Source organism: Crassostrea angulata, chromosome 9 (assembly GCF_025612915.1).
Source record: "Crassostrea angulata isolate pt1a10 chromosome 9, ASM2561291v2, whole genome shotgun sequence".
Classification (NCBI taxonomy): Eukaryota; Metazoa; Mollusca; class Bivalvia; order Ostreida; family Ostreidae; genus Magallana; species Magallana angulata.
In genome coordinates this window covers 33,325,057-33,349,898 of record NC_069119.1, presented here as the reverse complement: position 1 = coordinate 33,349,898, position 24,842 = coordinate 33,325,057, and the positions used below count along the sequence as shown (strand labels likewise).

General features: G+C 32.8%; 2 long non-coding RNA genes across 2 annotated transcripts; one reads left to right on the top strand and one right to left on the bottom strand.

The window, feature by feature from the left end:
- Positions 1 to 241: 241 nt before the first annotated feature.
- On the bottom strand, positions 242 to 1,454 carry LOC128163805 (uncharacterized). The gene is made up of 3 exons (XR_008240863.1): positions 1,242 to 1,454; positions 643 to 746; positions 242 to 544 (listed from the first exon to the last, which is right to left on the bottom strand). It is a non-coding gene; the product is annotated as an uncharacterized LOC128163805 (long non-coding RNA).
- A 10,069-nt stretch (positions 1,455 to 11,523) lies between these two features.
- LOC128162455 (uncharacterized) lies at positions 11,524 to 16,652 on the top strand. The gene is made up of 2 exons (XR_008240671.1): positions 11,524 to 11,809; positions 16,353 to 16,652. It is a non-coding gene; the product is annotated as an uncharacterized LOC128162455 (long non-coding RNA).
- The last annotated feature ends 8,190 nt before the right edge of the window (positions 16,653 to 24,842 follow it).

Genomic DNA, 24,842 nt, shown 5'->3' with positions numbered 1-24,842 from the left:
ACTTGTTCAGACAATAATTATCAAATTACTGAACCACTTGATCACTAATTTCTCTATACATACAGACTCTCTCTCTCTCTCTCTCTCTCTCTCTCTCTTTTGTTACAATGGTTTCGTGTTTTTGACCAAATAAACTAAACCTCAAATGACTGTAAGGCTGTTTAAAATTATTTCTACGTTTAACGTAACATGAAAATTTAAAACCTACGAGGGAGGGAGGAAAAAAATAATCAAACAAAAATTTCAAACGAGTGTGTATTTATTGAAAGTCACCCATTCAGTTATCAATACATCAACACTGTCATATAATACATATGGTAAGATTCAGTCCATGTTAATTTTTGCATTTTCAAAGCATATACTTTTGTGTAATTTATGTTTATATCCTTTCTGTGGGTACATCATGTATACTGGACGAGAAGTGGAGTGACTTGCAAGCACATCAAGTGGTACATCCAATGGATTTACATCAACATAGCAACCAAAGGGAACACTTTTTCTTTTCAGGGAAAATGTTGCACAACACACGTGATTCACAGATTATCTACAATCAAAATAATGATATTATATCATACATTTTCATAATGACACATTTTAAAATTTAACATATCAGAGTTGTGTTGTAAGATTCACTGTACCTACTTCTAGGAACTCAAGACAGGGTTCTTGAAATAACTGCCACCCTACAAGTGTATTCCACTTCTCTCCGTTCTTCCACTTTAGTTGGGCCTCCTGTTTGTTTCTTCCTATTATATATTGTGAAATAATGAATTATTATTCCTGAACATGTTATTAAAAATGTAGATACATTTCAAATGAAAGGGATTTGCAGTCATTATCGTGTCAAAACTCTTATCTAAATCAGTATATAATGCTGACTTAATGCATTGCTTCACATCCACAATTATTATGTTTAAAACCAAATATTGGTAGTTTGAACACTGAAATCTTTGTATGATTTTATTGGGTCATTCACCTTTGAAATTGAACAAAAGTTAAAAAGGAAAAACTTTATCACATCTTGGAGCTAATATTGAGGTCTATGGAGAAAGGTATAATTTTTTTTAACTCTTTTTATATCTTTTCAGTAAAGCGGTGGTAAGAATTAAATTGCTTAAGCTTTCCCCTTCTTAAAAACATGCAAAAATAACTTAACCGTACACATTCTGAGTTTTTGTTAAATAAGATGGGTAGTCATTTCACTTGTTGATGGATCACTTAAATAAATATATACAACAAACCTCGTTTTTGCCTTTTTGGGCGGAAGTTGGTTCAGCATGGTTCAGGCTCTGTGACTTGACAACCGACATTAAACAATCTCGAATAAGATTTTTACTGCCAACTTCGATCATGTGTTTGTCTGATCCATTATTGTTGGGATTTTTTTTACTTTGATAGTGGCGTAGACTCTCATGTTCTTCGTATTGTGAAAACTGAAAACCTCAATGCTGTCTTTGAGCGGGTCATACTAAAACACGCCTGCCGACGCCTGCCGGGGAAAACACGCCTGCCGAGAGAAAACCGCACGCCTGCCGTTTACCTGATGGATTATTTTAATATTTTCTTTGATATTTTATTTAAGTTAACTAAAATAAGTATCATAATAACAAAAAGTTGACTTTATATTGATTATTTAGCACAAAATTAGCAAAAACGTTCAATGTTGGTAAAGATAGATAACTCTTACGTAGAATTCATACGCCTGCCGAGGAAATCTGGACGCCTGCCGTTTATTTGATGGATTATGTTACCTTTTTCTTTGATATTTTATTTCTTTTAACTAATTAGATGATAATAGAAATCAAAAGTTGATTTTATATTAATTAATTAACACAAAATAAGGAAAAATCGGGTAAGCTGATAGCTCTTACGAAGAAATCGTACGCCTGCCGAGAAAATGTATACGCCTGCCGTTTATTTGATGGATTATCTTATTTATTTCTTTGATATTTTAGTTAACTTAGCTTAATAATTGATAACAGAAATAAAAAGTTGACTTTAAATTCGTTAATTAACACAAAATTAGTGAAAATCGGGAAAGTAGATAACTCTTACGCAGAATGCATACGCCCGCCGAGAAGAGAACACGCCTGCCGCTTACCTGGTGGATGATTTTAATTTTTTTGATTCATATTTTATGTTTTCTAACTTGATAAATGATCAGATTATTAAAAATTTACCACATTTTTTAATTAATTAACACAACATGAGAAAAAAACATGGGTAAATATGCGCGGAATCCATAAGCCGGCCGTTTACCTGAAGATGATTCAATATTTTTCTTACGTTAGTATTTTATTTTACAGTACTAAATAGCATGCATAGATGAAAAGGAAAAAAAATGCGCAGGCCTTAAAAATAAAGGGAAAACTCTTATGCAGAAATCTTACGACTGTCGATTTAATATGCACGCTTGCCATTTTATTTATGTCATTTTTTTTGTATAAACTAATTTATGAATTACTTAAGATTGCTAAATAGACTTAACATTTTGTCTTAGAATTATGTTCAGAACTTTACTTATTGCTGCTATTGATTCATCATATTATATGAAGTCGGGTGATACGAGTATGATATATGTATGTCATCCCTTTTTAAGTTTGACAAAGTTTTGTTTTCTATCAGAATTTAATATTTTGATTATTACGCTTGTCACTGAAGCTTTTTATGATAGAAATACAGGGTAAGATTTATCAACACGTCTATAGATCTATATAATTGCATGATATGATTTTTTCATTAATTTTTTTCTTCAGTCAACTGTGTACATGATCATAGAATAAGAATGAAATAAACCTTTCTGTGTTGTAAAGAGGGATACTATTAATCAATATCATAACTTTTCGCCTAACGCAAAAATTGATTATCTTGTATTTTCAAACAATATTTCATATTTCATTTAACTTTACCAAGTAAACAAATAAAGACATAACAATTAGATTTCAATGATATTAAAACGTAACACGAAACGTGTGCATCCAGTATATATTATTTTCGGGGGGGGGGGGGGGTAGTATTTAGGTCTGTCCGGGGGGGGGGGGGGTGTCGAGGCAAATTTTTGGTGATTTTACTAGTATTTAAAAAAAAATATTTTCCAAGGGAGGTGGGGACTCCATTACCCCACTTCCGTGAGTGAAAATCATTTACAAAGCCAAAGAAAAATTCTTAGATCTACCACCAAAAAATCAATGAATGGTGAATGATATAAATATTTGATAGACGTTAATGAGTTATACTAACACTGTTATTGTTAGCAAGAACATTGATATTGAAATATCCTAATCTATGACAGCTTACTGATCACAAGGGTTGATCTATAATATTGTTCCACGATCTTTTGGTTTATAGACCAATCCTGTTTTTAAGTTTTTCTAAATACTGGATAAATATCGTGTTTTAAAAATGTAAACCTACAGTAATCGTGATATCAGTGGTTTCCTATACATAAGCGCCGGAACGGGGGGGGGGGGGGCGCTGATCCCCCAGCTTTTTTTGCTAAGTTAGACCTAACCAATGGGCACATAGCATCATAGAGGGTTCAGCCCCCCCCCCCCCCCCCCACACACCCACTTTCAATTTGCTTCCGACGCCATGCACTGCTATATATGGAGACCCTTATGAGAAAGGAGAGGGCTTTAGAAACGTGGCGTGTACATACGTGTATATAGTTGTTTGCGTGTTAAAGCAAGTAATTAAGCTGTTTTCTTGCATCTCTATCTCTCTCTCCCTATCTGTCTCCTCTCCTTCTTTCACTTCCTCTCTTTCTCCTCTCTCAGTCTTTTCCATCCACTGCCCTCTCTTTCTCTCTCTCTTCATTAAGGGAAACAATTCAAATATCAAGAAAAAAAAAACTAAATGTAGTTGCACCTGCGTTCACCTGTTCTAGTACATGTATTTTTCATTAGAAAAATTTTCAATAAAAAAATGGAGAAAACTGCAGCGAGTCGGTAAGCGTAAGACGTTCACATTCCAAATGTTCGACATCTGAACGTGGTGGTTTTTTCGGTTTGAATTTATTTCATGAGTAAAAATTTTCTGAGTCAAAAATGAACGCAATATTCTATGCAGATCGGTTGTCTTTGAACTTGATGAACGTAAAATTTTTATATTAATCAACCATACTGACTATACTTAAGCGTAGGTCTTGGAGGTCTTAATAAAAAAAGAAAAAAGAAAAGAAAGAATAATGCATGCATTCGTAATTATCGATTCTTCAATGTATATAATCATACCATACGGCTTACAATATCACTCACTTCACTATCCCTCAAACGGTTACACTCACAGTTTTGTAAATAAAAAAACGGGACCACAATCTGAACATGCACAAACAGATTAATGTATTTTTATCTAATTTTATTTCAAATCATGTACTAATAACAAAATAATTTACTCATTATGTTTTTGCTATAATATTTTGGGCGAATCGGGGTTGGGGCTACATCATGTCCAAATATAACTATAGGGATCGTTGCTCTACTGATACACGTGTATACACACACGTGTTAGTTTCTTGTGTATTCTGTGTGAATTGAACGGTTTTTTGTCTCTTAAGAAACAATAGACCTTACCTACCTGTATATTGGAAGACGACCGCGAAGCACACACCTTGTACACAAGCCCCCCCCCTCTCTCTCTCTCTCTCTCTCTCTCTCTCTCTCTTTCTCTCTTGTGTTTTAGGTGACTGAAAAAATAGTTATGAACGAGTCGATCTACCTAAGTATGTCTTAAGATACTATGTATAGCCTTTGAAATTACACCTAATTATTAACCCAAAAGTATTATTAAAACCTTGCAGTCCACTTTAATTATTCCAATTGATAGAGCAAGGTCGCCATATCATGGTTTCTGACTCTTATATTTGTATTTTTTATGCATCTATATGAAATTGAAGAATAATACCATTTTATCCTTATATATGTATATATCATGTACAAGCACTTAATAAAAAAACCTATTTCTTATTAATAAGCCATCAGTTTTTAATTGGTCAGACTTACGTCTCTTCATAAAACGTGTATAGTCCATTCATAACCGTAAACTTTGAAACATTTGTGTTACTATATATCTTCGAGAAGCTTATAAAATATACAGAAAAACAAAACTTATTTTGTAGGGGGAAATTAACATCATTTGTTATTATTTACGAGACAGTCAAGGCTTATAACCAAGACTATAAATTGACATGATTTGAATCACTTAACAACGTTAATCATTAAACCAGGGTTCTTTTTTTCTCCATTAAAAACTTAGACCATAAATCGTAAAATTTTAATCCGGTCACATTTTCATCAGCTTGGAAAAATTAAACTTAATACTGAATGATAACCTCAAAATAAAGCATATACTGAACTTCTAGCTGCAATAATTATACCGGTGTATTGATTGTGTTGAATATGATATCAACCTACAGAGTCCAGCTGCTTTGATTTGGTAATTGAATGCTCTTTAAGTCTGCTTTTTTTTCTTCGACGAACAGAATAAGTCATCACTGGAAGGTTAAGCGTGTATTGGGTTTCAAAAGTCTATAGTTGGGTATGATTAAGTCTATGTTAGATTTTCTTGTTAGAAAAAGACGGTTCAACTGATACCCCCCCCCCCCCCTTCCCTTGAATGGAATAATTATCCGCTACACTGATATAATGCAATGTAAAATTTTGCTACAGGCTTATGAATGTCCTGTGTAATATTTGATTTTAAAAACGCAGCGAAACAAAATCAGAATCTAGAAATTTAGATATATAGTTTGGTGAACTAGGCAGTGAAAGTCTTGAGATGAAAATTTTTTTCAAGATGTAAACAGTTACAAACATTGTACAGAACTAATTGTGTATGAAAATGTAAATGCACTTAGCTTAAAAAGTCTAACCTTTCCCCATATACATTTACTAGAATTAATAATTGAGGAGCATAAATATTTATAAAATCTGGAATGCTTACACAATTCAAGTACGTTAGCCTGTTTATTTAAGAAATACATTATATAGCCTTCATACACGGATAAAGGTTATGCCAGTCCACTTCTCTAAAGAAATGAAATTGTCGAATTGCATCTTTTGAATTGATTGATCATGAGTTGGTGTAAATATTTATTTCCATTACATGTCTTGAATTTTGTATTTACATGTTCACCCAACACAGTATTTACAGTTTGACTCCATACGTATTTCTGAACTTAGTACCGGGTATAACAGTGCATTAATTAAGGTCTTCCGTTTCCAACGGAAGACCTTATTGTTTTCGTACTGTTTCTTATTATTATTATTATTATTTTTTTCCACAAATTTTGTGCACGCGATATCTCGAAAACTATTCGGCCGATTTCGACCATTTTTTCACAGATGATTGCCAGTGGTCATAGTTCTAGAAGTTTTTTTAAATTTTGAAATCGTCATTTCCGGTTCTGATTTACGGCCGATTTTGTCAGTTTTTACGACCTATTTTGTGCAGACATAAGCTCAGAGACTATAAGAGATATAAATATGAAATTTTCAGGATAGGTAGACCATAGTTTGAAGATGTGCAGAACGTATTTTTTTTGCGCCAGTGGCGCCATTTCTTTGAGCTCGCCTAGGCTCGAAAATTGGATACGAATTTTGCATCAAAAATTTCATACATTTTGATCTGTATCTTTTAATCATTTAATATTTTGTTAAAACATATATAACAAAAGTGGTAGATAATCAAAAGTTCTTTCCAATAAAATCAAGAAAAAGGGGCTGGTCCCTTAAATTAGGGGCCAAGACACTTATAAACTCTAATACAAATAACTTAAAAACGATAAAGATTTTGTAATGCATTATAGAAGCAAAGTTGTTGACCGTAACAATATCTATCAGGTAAAATCATGACCACGCCCATTTATTACGTAACTAGGGATTTTTAGGGGCCAAAGTACTGAAACTTTGACGCAATATATCTAGAGAAGGAGACATATTTTGTTAAGCTTTGTAGAAGAGAAAATGCTTGCGTTGATGATTCTAATCGATTCCATCAATCAAAACACCAATGTATGTCCCCATTAAGGATCTAGAGGGCTGGCCCCTAAAATATTCAATAATTTATATCTAAAAAATTATCAACAATTTTAGATAGACGTAAGAGCAAAAAGTGTTAGAATTTGTGAGACCTTTCGATTGAATTCAAGAAAAAGGGACTGGCCCCTTAAATTAGGGGCCAAGACACTCGTAAACTCTAATACAAATTACTTGAAAATGATAAAGATTTTTGATGCGTTCTAGAAGCAAAGTTGTTGATCGTAACAATATCTATCAGAAAAAATCAATGCCACGCCCCTTTATTACGTAATTAGGGATTTGTAGGGGCCAAAGTACTTAAACTTTGACGCAATATATCTAGAGAAGTAGAAATATTTTGTCAGACATCATAAAAGAGAAAATATTTGCATTTATCATTTAAATCCATTTCATTAAACAAAACACCAATGACTGTCCCCATTAAGGATCTAGAGAGCTGGCCCCTAAAATATTCAAACATTTGTATAGCAAAATAAATAAACAATTTAAAACAGGTGTAAGTACAAAAAATGTCAGAATTGTGAGACCTCTCGATTGAATTCAAGAAAAAGGGGCTGGCCCCTTAAGTTAGGGGCCAAGACACTCGGAAACTCTATTACAGATAACTTAAAAATGATAAAGATTTTGTAATGCATTATAGAAGCAAAGTTGTTGATTGTAACAATATCTATCAGGAAAAAATCATTGCCACGCCTACGTATTACGTAATAAGGGATTTGTAGGGGCCAAAGTACTTAAACTTTGACGCAATAAATCTAGAAAAGGAGACATATTTTGTTAAGCATCGTAGAAGAGAAAATGTTTGCATTGATGAATTATATCGATTCCATGAATCAAAACACGAATTTCTGTCCCCATTAAGGATCTAAAGGGCTGGACCCTATGTCTATTACACATATCTTTTACAAAGATTTTGTAATGCATTATAGAAACAACGTTGTTGGTCGTGACAATATCAGTTTGTAAAACTCTTTTCTAAACAAATTGATGACGTAATTAGGGATTTTAGGGGACTAAAATCTCAAACCTTAAATGTGCTGTATGTGAAAAAGCAAAAGTCTGTGTTAAGCATTTCAAAGGATATTGACAATGGTATGCATTATCTGAAAGGGAGTGGTTGAGAGGGGAATACTAAATTTTCATTGATATTTTAATCGTATCGTTTAAAAATTGAACGGAAGACCTACTCGTTACTCGTAACGAGATCGTATCTAGTTATATATATATTCACATCAGTATACTTTCTTTCTTATTTCAGACACCACTTTTAGATCGTACGAATATATAAAACATAAAATATTTTGACTATACGTAAAATACATGCATATTTTAAGGGTTCTTCGAAAAACTAAAGACCATCTTTAATCTTAAAATTCGAGCAGATCGAGACATACAAAAGTCATGTACATGTATATAACAGTACATATGTCCCTGATTCGTGTTTGTAATATATCTTTAATTAATTGCAACAAAAGAATAAGGGTATAAAAACACTAATACAGTATAACGATAACTATGTAAAAAGCTGAAGTTTTTCAAGTAATAAAAATAAAAGACGTCGATAAATGATTAAATCAGCAGGCTTACCACTCAGTGTCTCGGTAGCCGTAAACAGGGTAAGAACTCTTGTCTTCTTAACAGACTTTGAACATTTTTAATAATATTTTTCATTAAACAGCGAATACAAAATAACCTTTTATTTCTTTGATCATGCATTTAGTTAGGAAACATAAAGTATCCAAGAAAAAAAATTATCTATCAGATAAAGGGCAGGCGTATAGATTTTCTCGGCAGGCGTATGCATTCTGCGTAAGAGTTATCTACTTTCCCGATTTTCACTAATTTTGTGTTAATTAACGAATTTAAAGTCAACTTTTTATTTCTGTTATCAATTATTAAGCTAAGTTAACTAAAATATCAAAGAAATAAATAAGATAATCCATCAAATAAACGGCAGGCGTATACATTTTCTCGGCAGGCGTACGATTTCTTAGTAAGAGCTATCAGCTTACCCGATTTTTCCTTATTTTGTGTTAATTAATTAATATAAAATCAACTTTTGATTTCTATTATCATCTAATTAGTTAAAAGAAATAAAATATCAAAGAAAAAGGTAACATAATCCATCAAATTAATAAACGGCAGGCGTCCAGATTTCCTCGGCAGGCGTATGAATTCTACGTAAGAGTTATCTATCTTTACCAACATTGAACGTTTTTGCTAATTTTGTGCTAAATAATCAATATAAAGTCAACTTTTTAGGGTCTTCCGTCTTCAGCGGAAGACCCTTCTATTATTCTTCGGTTTCTTTTTCAATTCTATTATTATTATTAGGGTTTTCCGTTTTTCAACGGAAAACCCTTCTGTTATTCTACTGTTTCTTATTATTATTTTTTTTTTTTATCCGCAAATTTTGTGTAGGCCATTTCTCGTACATTTGATGTCTGATTGTTATGAAACTTTCAGGGTATGTAGACAATGTTAATATCTGGGGACGTTTTTTTCAAATTTTTAAAATTCACTTCCGGTTATGAGTTATTGCCCTTTAATTGAAAATTGGGGGGTCTTTTGTCCAGAGTTGATCTCGGGAACTACAAAAGATAGTTGCATGAAATTTAGCAGGATTGTTGGTAACATTTTATAGTTTTGCTGGCATGAAAATTGTGGCAAAATGTTTTTTAGTTTTTAAGCTATTTGCCGGTAAAGTTTAAGGTTTTGGGGGGTCTGAAATTTTGTTGCTTTTTGTATAATAACCTTTAAACTAAAAATAATTTGTTAATACATATAGAACAAAAGTTGTTTAGAATAATGAGAGCTTTCATTTAAAATTAAGAAAAAAGGGCTGGCCCCTGTAATTAGGGGTCAGCAGCTCATACACGTATTTTTCTAATAGCAAAAATCGTTATCATTTTATGAAAAAAAAATATTCAGTTATTGTTAATATATTAAATGATGTCATTTGGTATCAAATTTAAAAAGTTCTGTGCCCTATTTTTATCAAATTTCATAAAACAAATATGTGTGAATCGTAACGTTACATGAACGAGTTAATTTGTCTACATAGACACACAAGCGAACAAATGCCACTTTAAGGCCCAGGCATTTACTGCATTACGTTGTGTTGCATCTTAGATAAATAGTTGTGATTCAATTTCATTTTTTTCATCTATATCATTTATGAATTCAATGAACACACATTATTTTAACGTTCTATGTGCAACTATTTGTCGGGGCGCCCCTGTTTGTAACCCCCGCGCGCGCGCCGAATGTACCCAAACAGAAATTTTTCTTAAGAAATCATATCAAAATCACTTAAAAATCATATCCAACTCACAAATTCATGATTTTGTTCTATGATTTAGACATGATCCATTAAATGAATCATACCCAAATCATAGGTGACAAATAAGGAAGTATGATCCTGATGTGGTTTGTTTCTTGGTTTTGAGTCTGCTATGATTTTCTTGTGATTCTGGTATGTGCTATTATCTTAGAAGGCAACAGAACATGCGTTTGAAATGATTCGTTAATTGCCAGAAAAACTGACCACTAAGAATTAAGATTTCTGCATAACAGGAAGTTGAGTTGCAAATTTTTGAATGTTCATCTTGGAGCCTTAATGTGATGTACATGTCCGGAAAATTTGTTATTGTTGGGCATCTTGCTCTATCTCGGCATATTTATAAAGTGAATTTATGGAAGTATTTTGGGGGAATATATTCTTATTCACTTGAGGTAAATAATATTTTATAAAGACTAATTTACAATACACTATCAAGTGATTTATTAAGTGAAGCAAGCAACTAATGCATGGATGTACATGTATCATTATGTTCAGACCAGGAGCTACAGACCTGCAGTTAGGTTTTGAAATGCATACATAATATTTTAATTTGAACAATTCATGTAATAATTGCTAGAAGAGTTTGAAATAACAGTATAATTATCATCTAAATTATGGAAGACTTTGATCCTGTGCTCTAATTCAGATTATATTGGCTTAACGATACAGCTAGTTCATGTGACATATATGTATACTATTTTTCATATTTGGTAATTGACAATGTATTTCAAATATTAAAAACTATATAATTGTCTGTTGCAAAATATAAATCAAGTGGTCATTTTTTTCTTTAAGAAATTATTGTATAATTGCATGTCCTTTAACAGGTCATATAAGGATCATGGTTTTGATATGAGTTGTTAGTTACAACAGATCATACCAGGACCATGGTTTTGATATGAGTTGTTAGTCACAACAGATCATACCAGGACCATGGTTTTGATATGAGTTGTTAGTCACAACAGATCATACCAGGACCATGGTTTTCTTGCAATTTGTTTAGTTTACCGGATCACCTGAGAATCATGATCCATTAACTCATTTGCATGTGAAATTTTCCTATACCGAAATCAGCTCAAAACCATGATTTACACACAAGTCATTGATATGATCCCGTAGGCTATTTTTTCTGTTTGGGTAAACAGTAACGAACGGCATTGTAGAAAAGAGAGAGCCGTAATGCAGAAGAGAAGTTGTGTATTCTTTCGATGTACAAATGCATTTTCAATTTACTGTGAAACATATGAACATGCACAGGGAACAATACTACATATTTGTTTAAGGAGGATATTTTTCTCGTGTGAATCGTTTACGAGGAAATTCTGACAGCCACACTTCTGTCGACGATCAGCCGTTGATAAGCTACGAGTAATAAAGGAGAAAAGATGGACATTAAAGTGTGTGATTTATGTGGATGTTACTGAAGAAGGTGAGGCTTTTACTCCTTTTAAAGTTTAAAAAAGTTAAAGTTAAAATTTAGTATATAGTATAGATGTACATGTAAGTACGTGCACACTGTTTGTTGTTGTGTTATGGTGTGGGTGTTTGTTTACTAACGTGTAATTTTTACATGTTTCATGGATGTTTAGACTCGCTCGAGGTTCATGGGGGACTGGAAAGGGTAACTGAATTTATCTATGTAAAAAAATAACAGATTGTGAATTTTCAACTCAAAATTCAAAGCAGGGTCTAATTAGAAACATATCATATATTCTTGTGCAGAAGACTCCAAATGTAGTCATGAATATCCTGTAGACATAACTTCAAGTAAATAAAATTGTATACTTCAGACTTCAGAGTTAAAACATGACTTTAATATCTTTATGATGCCAATCATTGTATCATTAGAAAGGTTTAGCAGACCAACGGGTACCCGGTACATGTACTTGTACATGTAGGTTACAAGTTAGAACTATGCGTACTATTCTACCAGTTCACATAATTTTTCTTGTTTAGCAGTTATGATGTGTACTTAAATTGTCCTTGTTAATGTTTTAAATGTAATTTTTTATTCTCTTTTTTTAATCTGACTACTGGCAGTACTGGCCTGCGAGCAGTTCTCGCCGAGGACCATTTCTCGCTGGTGCACTGTTACATCATATTTTCGTATATAATTTTATGTGTTGATAAAATGACGTAACAATGCAGTGAATGCACTGGTGAGAAATGGTACTCGGCGAGAACTAATCGCACGCCAATATTGATTAATTACAGACAAAAACTGAAGGTTGCGCGTGTTATTTTTTATTGAACAACATTGTTTAAAATAATTCTTTATATATGTGATGATCAGACCGGTTTGAATACCAGTGCCAGATAGCTCAGTTGGTAGAGCACCTGACTAGAGATTCAGGGGGCCCAGGTTCAAATCCCGGTTTGGTCCTTCATTATTTCTCCCATCCTGTTACAATATTGGTGTTGTGACCAACCCCTGGAACTAACAGGTTAACTCCTGCCAGGGTTGATCTTCGAGGGTGAAGATCATTTAAGGGGGAAGGAATGTGACGGTCAGACTGGTTTGAATACCGGTGCCAGATACATGTAGCTCAGTTGGTAGAGCACTTGACTAGAGATTCAGAGGGCCAGGTTCGAATCCCAGTTTGTTCCGTCGTTATTTCTCCCATCTTTTACATATACATGTATATCAGATATATGACAGATGATTAAGGGTCATCACATGTTTTGCAAGATGCAATAAGTGTTAAAAACTTTTACTTTACAACACAATACATATAAGTGAATATTTATGTTTCTTGTTATTATTTGGTGTGGTTTTCTTGACAGTGTCGCATAAACAATTTACCCGCTCCTAAAACACAAACTTTCTTTTTGTGGATTCAGCTTACCGCTGATTGGCTGCTGTTGCAGCAGACAAATAAGATATGCACGCACAAAACACAATGAACTTATCAGAGAATGAGTTGAGTTTATTTCAACTGTTGGAATTTGGGTTGTTTTTTTTTTAAATGTATACTTGTGACAAAACATATATGTGGTACATACAGCTGTAGCTTTATGAAGAAAATTTTGGTTAGACCATATATGGGTCATTCTCAAAAAAGGTGGATTTTTTCAAGTATCACTTGTTTAAAAACAAAGTACTTACAACCAGATTGAATTTATCATAGTTTGTATCGGGCATATCATGATGTTTGTTTGCTAAAATATGCCAACAGTACATCAAATGAAAATCTATAAAAATATGATATTTACAACCACATGAAAAGAAAACAGTCTTTGGTGTAACACATAAGAAATATTCATAAATTTCATTAAATCTTATTGTTCATGCATTTGGTTTGGTGTTAAAGTTAAATTTTTTGAAGTTTTTCTTGAACTTAATCATAAAACAAGAATTTGATAATGTATTTTCCTTAATTTTTCATATTTGGTTTGTGAATGAGAAATATGCATCTATCTCATGACATTGTATTGCACACTGAAAACTTCTTCTCCATTTAATGCCTGATTTTTTTTGGGAGACACTTGTAAGTGACATGAAAAATAATCTTAAGTGAAAAAACCTCAATATTTCTTGAAAAATCTTTGAAAATAAAAACAAAATAAGGGATGTTACACTAAGGACAATTATTGTTAGTCCAAATGTTATACCAAGGACAACCTTTATTTAAACACAAAAATATCAGATTTTAAAATAGAGACAACTGAATGTTTTCATAGATATAACTTATGAATGCATATATTTAACAGTAATCATTATCAATGTGCATAATAGTGCCCCTCAAGTCAAATTATTTACACAATTTAGTTCCAGTATGTTTCACCAAGGACACTTATGCTACACCATGGACATTGCCTGTTATAAGAATCAAAGTTTTAATATTTCAATTTGTTTTGAAAGCTTGAATGTATTTTAAATGAATTCAAAATTACCAAATGCACTTTTCAGCGGATATATTATACATGTTACTGTTATTCTCTGCAAGTTCAGGCGTAAAATTTAAGTTTGTTATACAAAAGACACAACATGTTACACCATGGACACCATTTTATCTAGTTGATGAATAATTTTAGTATTTTATTATACTACATTGCATAATCTGTCATAAAATGTATTTATACAATACCGGTACTTGTTTTATTAATTTTTCTATCAGAAATACATGCATGGGAATTGAAATACTCTTTTGTGTAACATTAAAAGTCCTTGGTAACACATTTTGTTTAAAGTCAAATAATATTTTTTAGGGAAAATTTGGCTTAAGCTGTAAGTCCAATATCAAATTCAATATTAATTATACTTGAATTGATAAATTTGATTTGATTTGACAATGCTGAATTTTTTTAAAATGAATATTTTAGGTCTTGTGTCCTTGGTGTTAATTGTATGTGTCTTTGGAGTAACAAAATATTGCATGATTGAGAAATAATCTAGATCTACAGCAAACAGATGCTTCAACATTATATATAAGCATAAACTAACAAATGTGATACATTGTGATATATTTATTGAATAATTTCATCATATCTTTCCCAAAAAAATAAAGTATGTAAATTATAGTCTATGGGATAACAGTGATAGTCTATGGTGTAACTTTTTGTTCTTGTTACACCAAGGACTGTTACACAAAGGACATATTTATGAATTAATTTGTCTCTGCTAAATAATTACTGCTCCCTCAGAGTAAAAGAGCATATTATCTGCTACAACAACACATAGCAATAGTTTGTCTGTTTTCCAGAGTGTCTAAATATTTCTTTTTCCTAAGTATTTCCTGTTAGCCCAAAGACAATATAAAAAGTTACACATTTATTTCTACTTACTTATCATTAAAAAAATTGAGTAAATTTCATCTTCAGCTATTTTGTCTTCTATCATTGTTTATAGCTATACAATGGGAATAAGGAGGCATCAATTATCTTTCAAATTACTAAGAATAGCAACTCTTACACACCAATATTTTGTTTCGTTACACCATGGACATAAAAACATGTACAGACAAACTTGATCTCGCTGAAAATTATTGTTCATATATTTTCTTCGTCTTTTTGCTTGAGAGAGGTATTTTACTTACCTTTTATCTCTTGACCCTATTATTTTAATAAAAAATGGTCTTACTACCTTACAAAACCTATTTAAAGTCGCAAACTCTGAGTGGGAACAGTCAAATAATGTGAAAAAATCAACTTATAAACTTTCTAAATTTTTAAGATTTTGTTAGAATTAACTGTTTATGTGCCAATATGTATGCTAATATATATCCAAAGGTAGCACAAAAGTGAAACTTGGCAAAAATCAAGGATTATACTTTCTAGTGCCCTTGAACAACCCAATACCACCTTTTTTGAGAATGACCCATATACCTATCATGCAAGTAAATGATATTTACAAAAAACTTGCAATTTATGGCGCACGAAATATACGCTAGTTTTATAAAGATTGACATACATGTAATGTACCACATTCTGTGAAAAATAATCTATTAAAAATTCTTCATTAAGTTTACTCATACATGTTTTATGCTTATTACACATAGTATTGTTTTTAAAACATGTGATTTATAAGAAAATAAGCAAAAACCCTTGCTAATTTATTTGCAAAAAAAAAAAACGCAGTAGAATTGATAAAAAATGGTATACCAGAAGCTAATACCAGTACATGTACTTTGACGCTGTTCGGTGGGTAATATTCGTTTGTAATTTACGAATTGAAATATTGACTGTTGCACTACAAGTATGGTAATAAACTCTCTCTCTCTCAAACTCTCTCTCTCTCAATTTGATAAGTGTTTATACCTATGAAAATTTTTTAATATTATATTATGACTTGATATGCAAATTTTTGATCTTTTACTGCCTAAATGTTATGTCATGTATTGGGATATGTCATACCTATTACACTGCATGGTCAGTGTATTTTTTCCAGATATACTATGCATATGTTAATGTAAACACAGCTATTACTAGTACATGTATGTAAACACAGCTAATTATTATTTTTTTTATTTCAGCTCAAAACAGACTCTTGTTACCACATGGCTTTTACCTGTACCTGTTGATTCTTGTGGGTCAGCTCCTGAGATTAACCTGTCACCTCTATCCACATGCATATTCCTTGTGTTCTACAGACTATTTACCGGTAATTCAAATTAAATCCGATAATGCATGAACAATAATGGAACTTGAAGAAAGCATCATGCCATGTTGTGGTTTGTGTTTGATAAGAAATTATGAAAACAAAATTAAGGCTGTTTATAAAGAAATTCATAATTGCTGTGAAAATTTGTTTTTCAATAAAAGTATGCAATTATGTATCCTTTATTTTTTATTTCATAAAGATATTTAGATGTGTTTACATAATTGAAAAATCCCTCCCCCCCCCCCCCCCTCTATTTAATTGTCTGCATTAAGATTACATGTAGGATATGTAAATGTACATTTGACTTTGAAATAACATCTGCTATGATAATTACTTTTGAAATGAACAAGAAACAACCTATTTCTACCTTTCTAAGGTATATATGCATAAAAAAAGTAGAAAAACATGTCAAACTTGAAAATTTTTCATGGAAATCAACTCGATCTGTCTCCAGCTACCTGGGTGTGTTTGAATTTAATTTTAATTTAAGGCAGATGTCTAACTTGTAGGTTGTAACTTACTGTTTTAGCATGGTTAGAAGGAGACTAGAAATCAGAATAGATTAGATATTCACTAAATATGATTGTTAGCTTACTTTTTTCATGAAAACAAGAAATCACAAGCAGGACAGCTGTCTATTTGTTAATTAAAATGGTACAAATCATACAATAAACAAATAAAGATCAAATTTTAGAATCATTGATGATTGTTTTCAAATATGTGTGAGAAATTACTCAAGGAAATTGCCACACGTTTCATAAAATTAGGTAAAACATTTCAAACCATGACTTTTTATGAAAATCAAAAGATTGAGGGGTGGGGGGTATACATGTAAGGGTATTTCTAAGTGATGTGAAGCTTTTATTATGATTATATCATGTAGGCGTATGTTGTATTGAATAAGGTTTCTTTTTAAAGGTGGTTGAACAAAAGTTGACCTCTAAAAGGTCAGGTAAAGATGTTTTACTATGGAGAACCCTGTAAATCTGTGTTTACTAAAGGAAATTGGAAATGGTGGGTTCACTTAAATGGCCATATTTTTATTAAACCTCAATGGAATTGGCAATATGTGGTATTCTTTTTCTCAGAATTGCATTAGCTTTCTTAGTCTTTTCATAAAAATGTTAGTGTACTAAGTTAAAGGTACAAGGAACAGTTTCGGATAAAGTACCGTCAATATTTTTGTAAAATTGAGAGTGACTGTACTTGAAGGTTTATCATTGTTGCGTAGATTCATGAAATGAATTTTAATGATTATCAATAGTTAGAGGGATGTCTCTTGTTGGAATTGGTAAGCAATATTAAGGCCCCTAATTTTAAGTACATGAGAAGCAGAAATAAATTGTGAAACTTGCGGCTATGACAGATATGTTGACTTTACAGTGAAATTGAAGGTTACAAACGGGAGGTTATATAACATGAAATGTAGGTGGATGGGATATTATATGCCTATTTAGTATTTACTGGGTATGAGGACAATAGCAAGTTTATTGTCCCCAAAGACAGCAACTATTTAATGAGGCAAAGCCAAGGGAAATAGTTGCTGTGGAGTAGTGCTGAAACGAATGTTCGAATATTCGCGAATGAATAATAAATTTCTAATATTCGAATGTATACTTAGCATTCGAATATTCGATCACATGTTAAACACCCATATCAAGCTCTGTAAACTATGTCGCATCGTGTTATTTCATTTTACTTGGAAGGAAAGTAAATATAACGCCATCTATGACTGCCATGCTTGGTAGAGTCTATTACTTAACCCAGTAATAGACTCTTCCGCCATGCTTGTTTACCTTGAAAGTAAGAGCAGGGTTTACATCGAACGGAGACAAACATTCTGGATTTTTCAATTCATGTCAGACGCGGAAGAAAAAAATTTCTTAACTGTTTGAACGAGTGTGAGCTACGGAGAGTTAATATCGAAAGGTACATCGAAAGTTTTTTTTATAAAAGATACCTCGATATAATTTGTTTTTTTTTTAAATAAACAGAACATTTCCGGAGTTATGAGCGTTATCAGTTTTCTGTTTAATACTATATCAAACATGGCGGAAATATTTGGACTGACTTACAAAGTTAGGTATCGGTCTCATACAGGAGTGAGGACTGCAGTATATTATTAAAGAAGTAATTAATCTTTTGATTGTAGTTGATGGAAATTTTTAAAAAATCAGTATATTATTATTTGCTTAAAGATTAAATGCGCACCCAATTCAATGGATACTCATGCATTAAGTGTCAACTTCGAGCGGACATGTTTAAGCAGTCTACACATACACCCACTTCGTAATACAAACTATCATATATGCTTAATACATTGTCTATGACGTCTACGAATATTCGAATACGAATCGAATAGTACTCACGAATATTCGAATACTGATTTATGGTATTCGTTTCAGCACTACTGTGGAGTGGGACAATAAACTTGCTATTGTCCAAATAGTCAGTTAATTGGTATTTCATTATACAGAAGAAAACTTTATTTGTCAGCGATGCAGAATTTCTTGATGATAAACAAATTAGAGTTAAATCAAACTTTGTATTTAATGCGGCGATCTTATTAGGTCAGAGGTGTTCCGAGTTTAAGGTGATATGGGACACTTCCATGTTGTGACGTATTGTTTATCGAAATAAACAATAGAATAAAGTGTAATTATATAAGTAAATGTAGTTTCTTTTCAAAAATGGTCACCTAACTCCTTAGCACAGTGGGTTAGAGGGTTACTAGGAACCTGTAAGTCATGAGTTCGAATCCCGCTGGGGTTTTTACAATTTTTACCTTTTCAAATATTTTTAAAAGCTATTTTTTGGTTAAATATTGTAAAATTTGAAAATTCTAAACCAGTGAAAATTTTTCAATTATATAGTACTTTAATCCACATTAATATCGACAGATCTATGTCCCATACTACCTTAAAAAGGAGGGAAATCAAATTTTGCTGATGAATGGTTTTGATGACTATTCACCATGGGCAGATAGCATGGATACTATTTTAAATTAGATAAAATGGCATGTTTATGCGGGCGCCTTCTAGTGATCAATTTGTCCGTCTGTCCATCCGAGATGGCTTGACAGGAGCATAGCTTCTCTCCCCTTGGCCCAATCTGGCTCATACCTCATCCACAGGGTTCCTTTGGTTGAAGGATGTGCAGTGACCTTGAACCATGTTTTTAGGTACAAGGTTAAGGTCATAGCAGAATTATATATATAAAATCCTTGTCTGGGGCATATCTTTTTTCCCTTTGGTCCAATCTGGCTAATACTCACAGAGTGTCTCAATGGTTAAACGATGTGCAGTGACCTTGCATGAAATTTCTAGGTAACGGGTGAAGATCATATCGGATCATGCAAAAATCCTTTTTTGAGAGCATATATAATTTCTACTAACCCCTATTTGGCTCAGACTTCACAAAAGCAGAGCGTTTGAGTAAAGGGTGAAAGGGTGTGTAGTGACCTTGAACCTATTTTCAGTGAAAAGAAACTGTGAAGGTCATAGCAGAATTATATTTTTAAAAATCCTTGTCCGGAGTATATCTTCTCTCCCTTTGCTCCATTCAGCCTCATACTTCACCCACATGATGCCTTTGATCAAAATATATGCAATGACCTCGAATGATATTTGTAGATGAAGAGTCAAGGTCATATCAGATCACACAAAAATCCATATTTTAAGAGCATAGATATACTCTCCTTTTAGCCCCTATTTGGCTAATATTTTACCTTTACAGAGTTTATTGGTTAATGGCGTGCAGTGACCTTGAACCAAGTCTGTCAATGTGAAGCCAAGGTCATAGCAGATCTTTTTAAAATTAGTTTTAGACAGTAGATTATTTTCCAAATATGCTTAATCTTGGTCAGATTGAACAAAAATGCATGTATGTTAGGGGGAATGAAATTGAACTAAAAGTTCTATGCCAGCTGGAAAAATTTCAAGTTATAGGTCAAGGTCAAAGCAGAATTCTCTGAAATAACATAAGCGGGGCCCTTTGAAATGTTCACCATTTCAATGTTGTCTGGTTCATAGTAATTTTACATAAAAAATATTCACAGAGGTACAGTAAAGTAAACTTTACATCGATAAGTTTCTGACAATTAATGACGCAACGAGCACACAGTACGAAAGGTCAACCCTTTGAAAAGCAGTGAAGAGAAAAAGTTGCTCAGAATTATGTTTTAAACAAAATTGATTTTTTACGTAAATTTTAATTTTGCATTCTGGGTTAAGAAACAAGATGTTAGTTCAAGGTAAAGTAAACTTGTAGTCTGGTACCCTTCCCACAATTCCGTTCGCGCACTCTCTACAATGTAGAGAGTGCGCGAACGGAATTGTGGGAAGGGTACCAGACTAAGTAAACTTGTTCCTAAAATGAAGTCAAATTTGTTAAGTCGTACTTAAACACATTGTTTTTTTTTTGTTAAGTCGTTCTTGAAATGGTTAAGGGTTTTTGGTTAAGTCGTACTTAAAAACATTCGGATTATGTTAAGTTGTACCAAGAATCATTCGATTTTTTTTTATCTTTTTGTACTTAGGTTTCTTTGTTACTAGATAAAGAACTCTGCTTCTTAGACGTACTTCTAGCGTTGCTTTCGACATTAGCGGAAAACCCACTCGTTGCTTTGCAACGAGCTTTGCTCTAGTTATTATTATTATTCTTTTTTTCCTTACACATTTTGTGCAGAAGATTTCTCGGCGATTACGCGTTCGATTTCTTTTAAATTTTCAGAAAAGATGCCCCGTCGTCTGAAGTTTGTACCGCCGGAATATTTTTTAGAAATTCACATCCGTTCGGAAGTTATCGTCATTTTACGATTTTTAAAAGTCAATTTTGTCTGACAGCTTTTTCAAAAATGAGTAAAGATATAAAGCTGAAATTTTCAGAGATGATAGACCTACTGTTTTTCTGGCGCAACACACTCAAGAAAATGTCCGCCGTCACTTCTTTTTGTCATAGGAAAAAAAATTAAAAAATCGAATTTTTCGACTTTTTTATTTTTTAATATTTCTTTTTTATATTTTAACGGTTGATAGTGACCCTCTTACTGATTCAGAATATATAATTTGTTTTAAAATCGATCAAGGCGTTCTCGAGAAATTAAGCGTCAAAGTCCTGAAGCGAGAGCCCGAGTAGCTCAGTTGATAGAGTCGTGGACATGGCCCAGGCGACCCGGGTTCAAGCCCCGAGTGCCGAAAAAAAATTTCCTATTTTTTTTGGATAGATTAACAATTTCGTGTTAAAATTCGTCTTCTCTACTCAAAAATTTCACGGAAGACCCACTCGTTGCTCGCAACGAGATCGAATCTAGTTGTTATTATGATACTTATTTTAGTTAACTTAAATAAAATATCAAAGAAAATATTAAAATAATCCATCAGGTAAACGGCAGGCGTGCGGTTTTCTCTCGGCAGGCGTGTTTTCCCCGGCAGGCGTCGGCAGGCGTGTTTTAGTATGACCGTCTTTGAGCATGTTTTTCTCTCATACAGGATGTATAATTCAGTCGCTAAATGAAAACCCAAACCGGAACGACTTTTTCAAATCCGGATTTGTTTGTTTTTTCAAAACGACGATTTCGTCGAAACCTACGCGCGCGGGTTACGTTAAACGTAGAATTGATTTTGAACAGCCTAAGCGTTAGACATTATTTCTTATCTTTCTTAAAATGCCTGGCACATAAAACGATAATATCCCTGTGAATTATACAAAGAGAAAATATATATGACGACATTAAAAAAATACACAACAAGCGTAAGCTTCTATAAGTTTCTATAGAGCTATGAATTAACTGTAAATTTCTGTAAGAAATAAAAGGAATAATATATAATAGATGTAAAATATATAACTAATAGACTAATTGTTAACGGAACAATTATAGAGACCTTTCCACCTTTCAAAATGGTTTAATTGTAATAATTAAAGAGTAAATATAAAAAAAAATCAATTTCCAACTCAATATAAAAAGGAAACAAAAGTCGGCCAAGACAGATGTCGAACCTGCGACCATTAGCATTGCATTCCAGTCACTAACCAATCTTAAAAGGTGCGTGTTTCAAATTCTATAGGCTGTCAATTAAATGAATGTGATGCGATGCAAAACAATACACACCCGTATGGTTTAGATCCGCCGTGTTTACATTCCGTAAAATGTTTAAAAAAAGAATTGAGAAGCATTATGAATACATATACGCTTAGCGATTGGTTCAGATGCTTATCAATTTGTTAATAAAATCAGTGCTGCTTGTAAACAATGGTGCCGGATAGCATTGACTAAGATATCAACAGCCCAGGTCAAACTCTTGTCGCGACTAACTACATAGAAATCGGGGTCTGGGAAGGAAGAGTTACCTTACCTGGATCTTCAACAAATATCGTCACAGACTGCTGATAAAAATATAAACAAAAATTTTCAGTGAAATTTGAGCATGAATTTATTAGATAAAAATATCGAAGCGTTGAAATTTCGTTTCTCTGAATGATAGCGTGATGGATTACTTTCTTCAATATGGTTCCTTTCGTTTTATATTTGGAAAACACTTAGATTCAAGTGTGAGGAACAATCCCATGAATTTTCGCCTAGTTCTACAGAGTTTTACTGGAGCTACAATTTTTATTCGGAGGCGTAGTCTAAAACGCGGTCTGGGGTAAAAAGCAGACAAGGTTTCAAACTTTTGAAAAGTTTTGACAAACGGTTATAACACTTTGTTAGGTATTATTTTAAACAGAAATATACAATTTCCTGTCCAAATATCGAGGGTCATTTTCATATTAGAAATCAATTCTTGTACAAAAGAAAGGATAAATTGGGGGGGGGGGGGGGTGCTAATTGTACATATAACTGAATATGATATATATGTTGCATATACTTATAATACACCAGTTCTTAGAGGTCAAAGGTCAAGGTCAAACCTAAAAATAGGGAGAAAGGGGATCGAAAGAGCTAATTGTACATATAAATGAATCTGATATATATCTTGCAGATACTTATAACACATCAGTTCTAAGAGGTCAAGATCAAACGACCAAGGTCAAAGTCTAAGGGCACACATAAAAAAGGGGGAGGATTTATTTCGAATGTGTTTGTGAAATCAATGAAATTCAAAGGATAATTGCTGCTAGAAGCGAGAGTCCGAGAAGCTCAGTCGTTAAATCATGCAAAAGTACTCAAGCGACCCGGGATCAAGCCCAGAGTGCCCAATTTTATTTCCATATCTTTTGATGTCAATTAACAATTTCATCCTAAAACTTGTCTTATTTACTCAAAAAACGGACGGAAGACCCACTCGTTGCTCGCAACGAGATCGAATCTAGTTATCATTATTATTGTCGTTAGTTTTGTGGTGAATCTAATATCTTGTAAATAAAAAGTTGTGATGTATTCACATTTTAATTTATAATAATTCAATGTAAATTATCTTTGAGAAATATACACATGTGCTTCTCATATATCTTAGATACAAATATTTCTAAATACATGTGTATAAATTTTTAAATACATACCAACGCCAAGTTTAGTATTCACATCAAATGTGTCTCTGTTGGTACAATAGTCAACTCCTTGCAGCAGATACACTCTATGTACAATAGGCTCGCAAGGCCATACTGTTTTTCTTTTACACAATTTGCTAAATTTAGTGGTTTATGGCACACAACACATCCTCGCTCTCGATGATCAACCAGGACTGAAAACTCTACGATCCTTCGCCCATCAAAAATATTGTTATATGTAGATCGAGAAAATTCTTCATTATCATTTTTATAGTGATCCAATTCTAAACCAGAATTTAGATCATGTACGTATGTCTGAGTTTCATTATTGTTCACATCAATGCTGTTATTTATGTCACAGCTAGTGGAAAAACTAGTAAACCCTTTCTTGAATCTACCTTTCTTGTTTCTATTTTGTTGACGATTTCCCTCCATGATGGATTGTTTACTAGTAACATATTCTCCTTTTTTTGACAAAAGATTTCCGAAAAATATAAATGCCAAACTTCATGGTACGAATAAACTATTTCCGAATGTGAGAACGAATTATCTCGCTTTGCTGAGGATCGGAGATCGTTAAGCTTTATTTTGGAAATTTAATCTTGTTCCACGACTCCATGCCTGCTATTACTTGATTTTTACGGAAAGATTATGCATAGAAGAGGGCAGGAGTCGGAAAAATCTGGAATTATTTACAACCTTTGAGCAAAGCAGTGTAATCTTTGAGTTCAAAAACCCTGAAGCCTTTGACTGTCAAATTTTATAATATTCAGTTTAATTTATTGTGCATACATTAACAATTCCAGAAACTCTGGAAAACAGCAAAATTATTGCTCTAAGTATAAGTTTGTAAATTTTTCTCGAGTTCCATGGG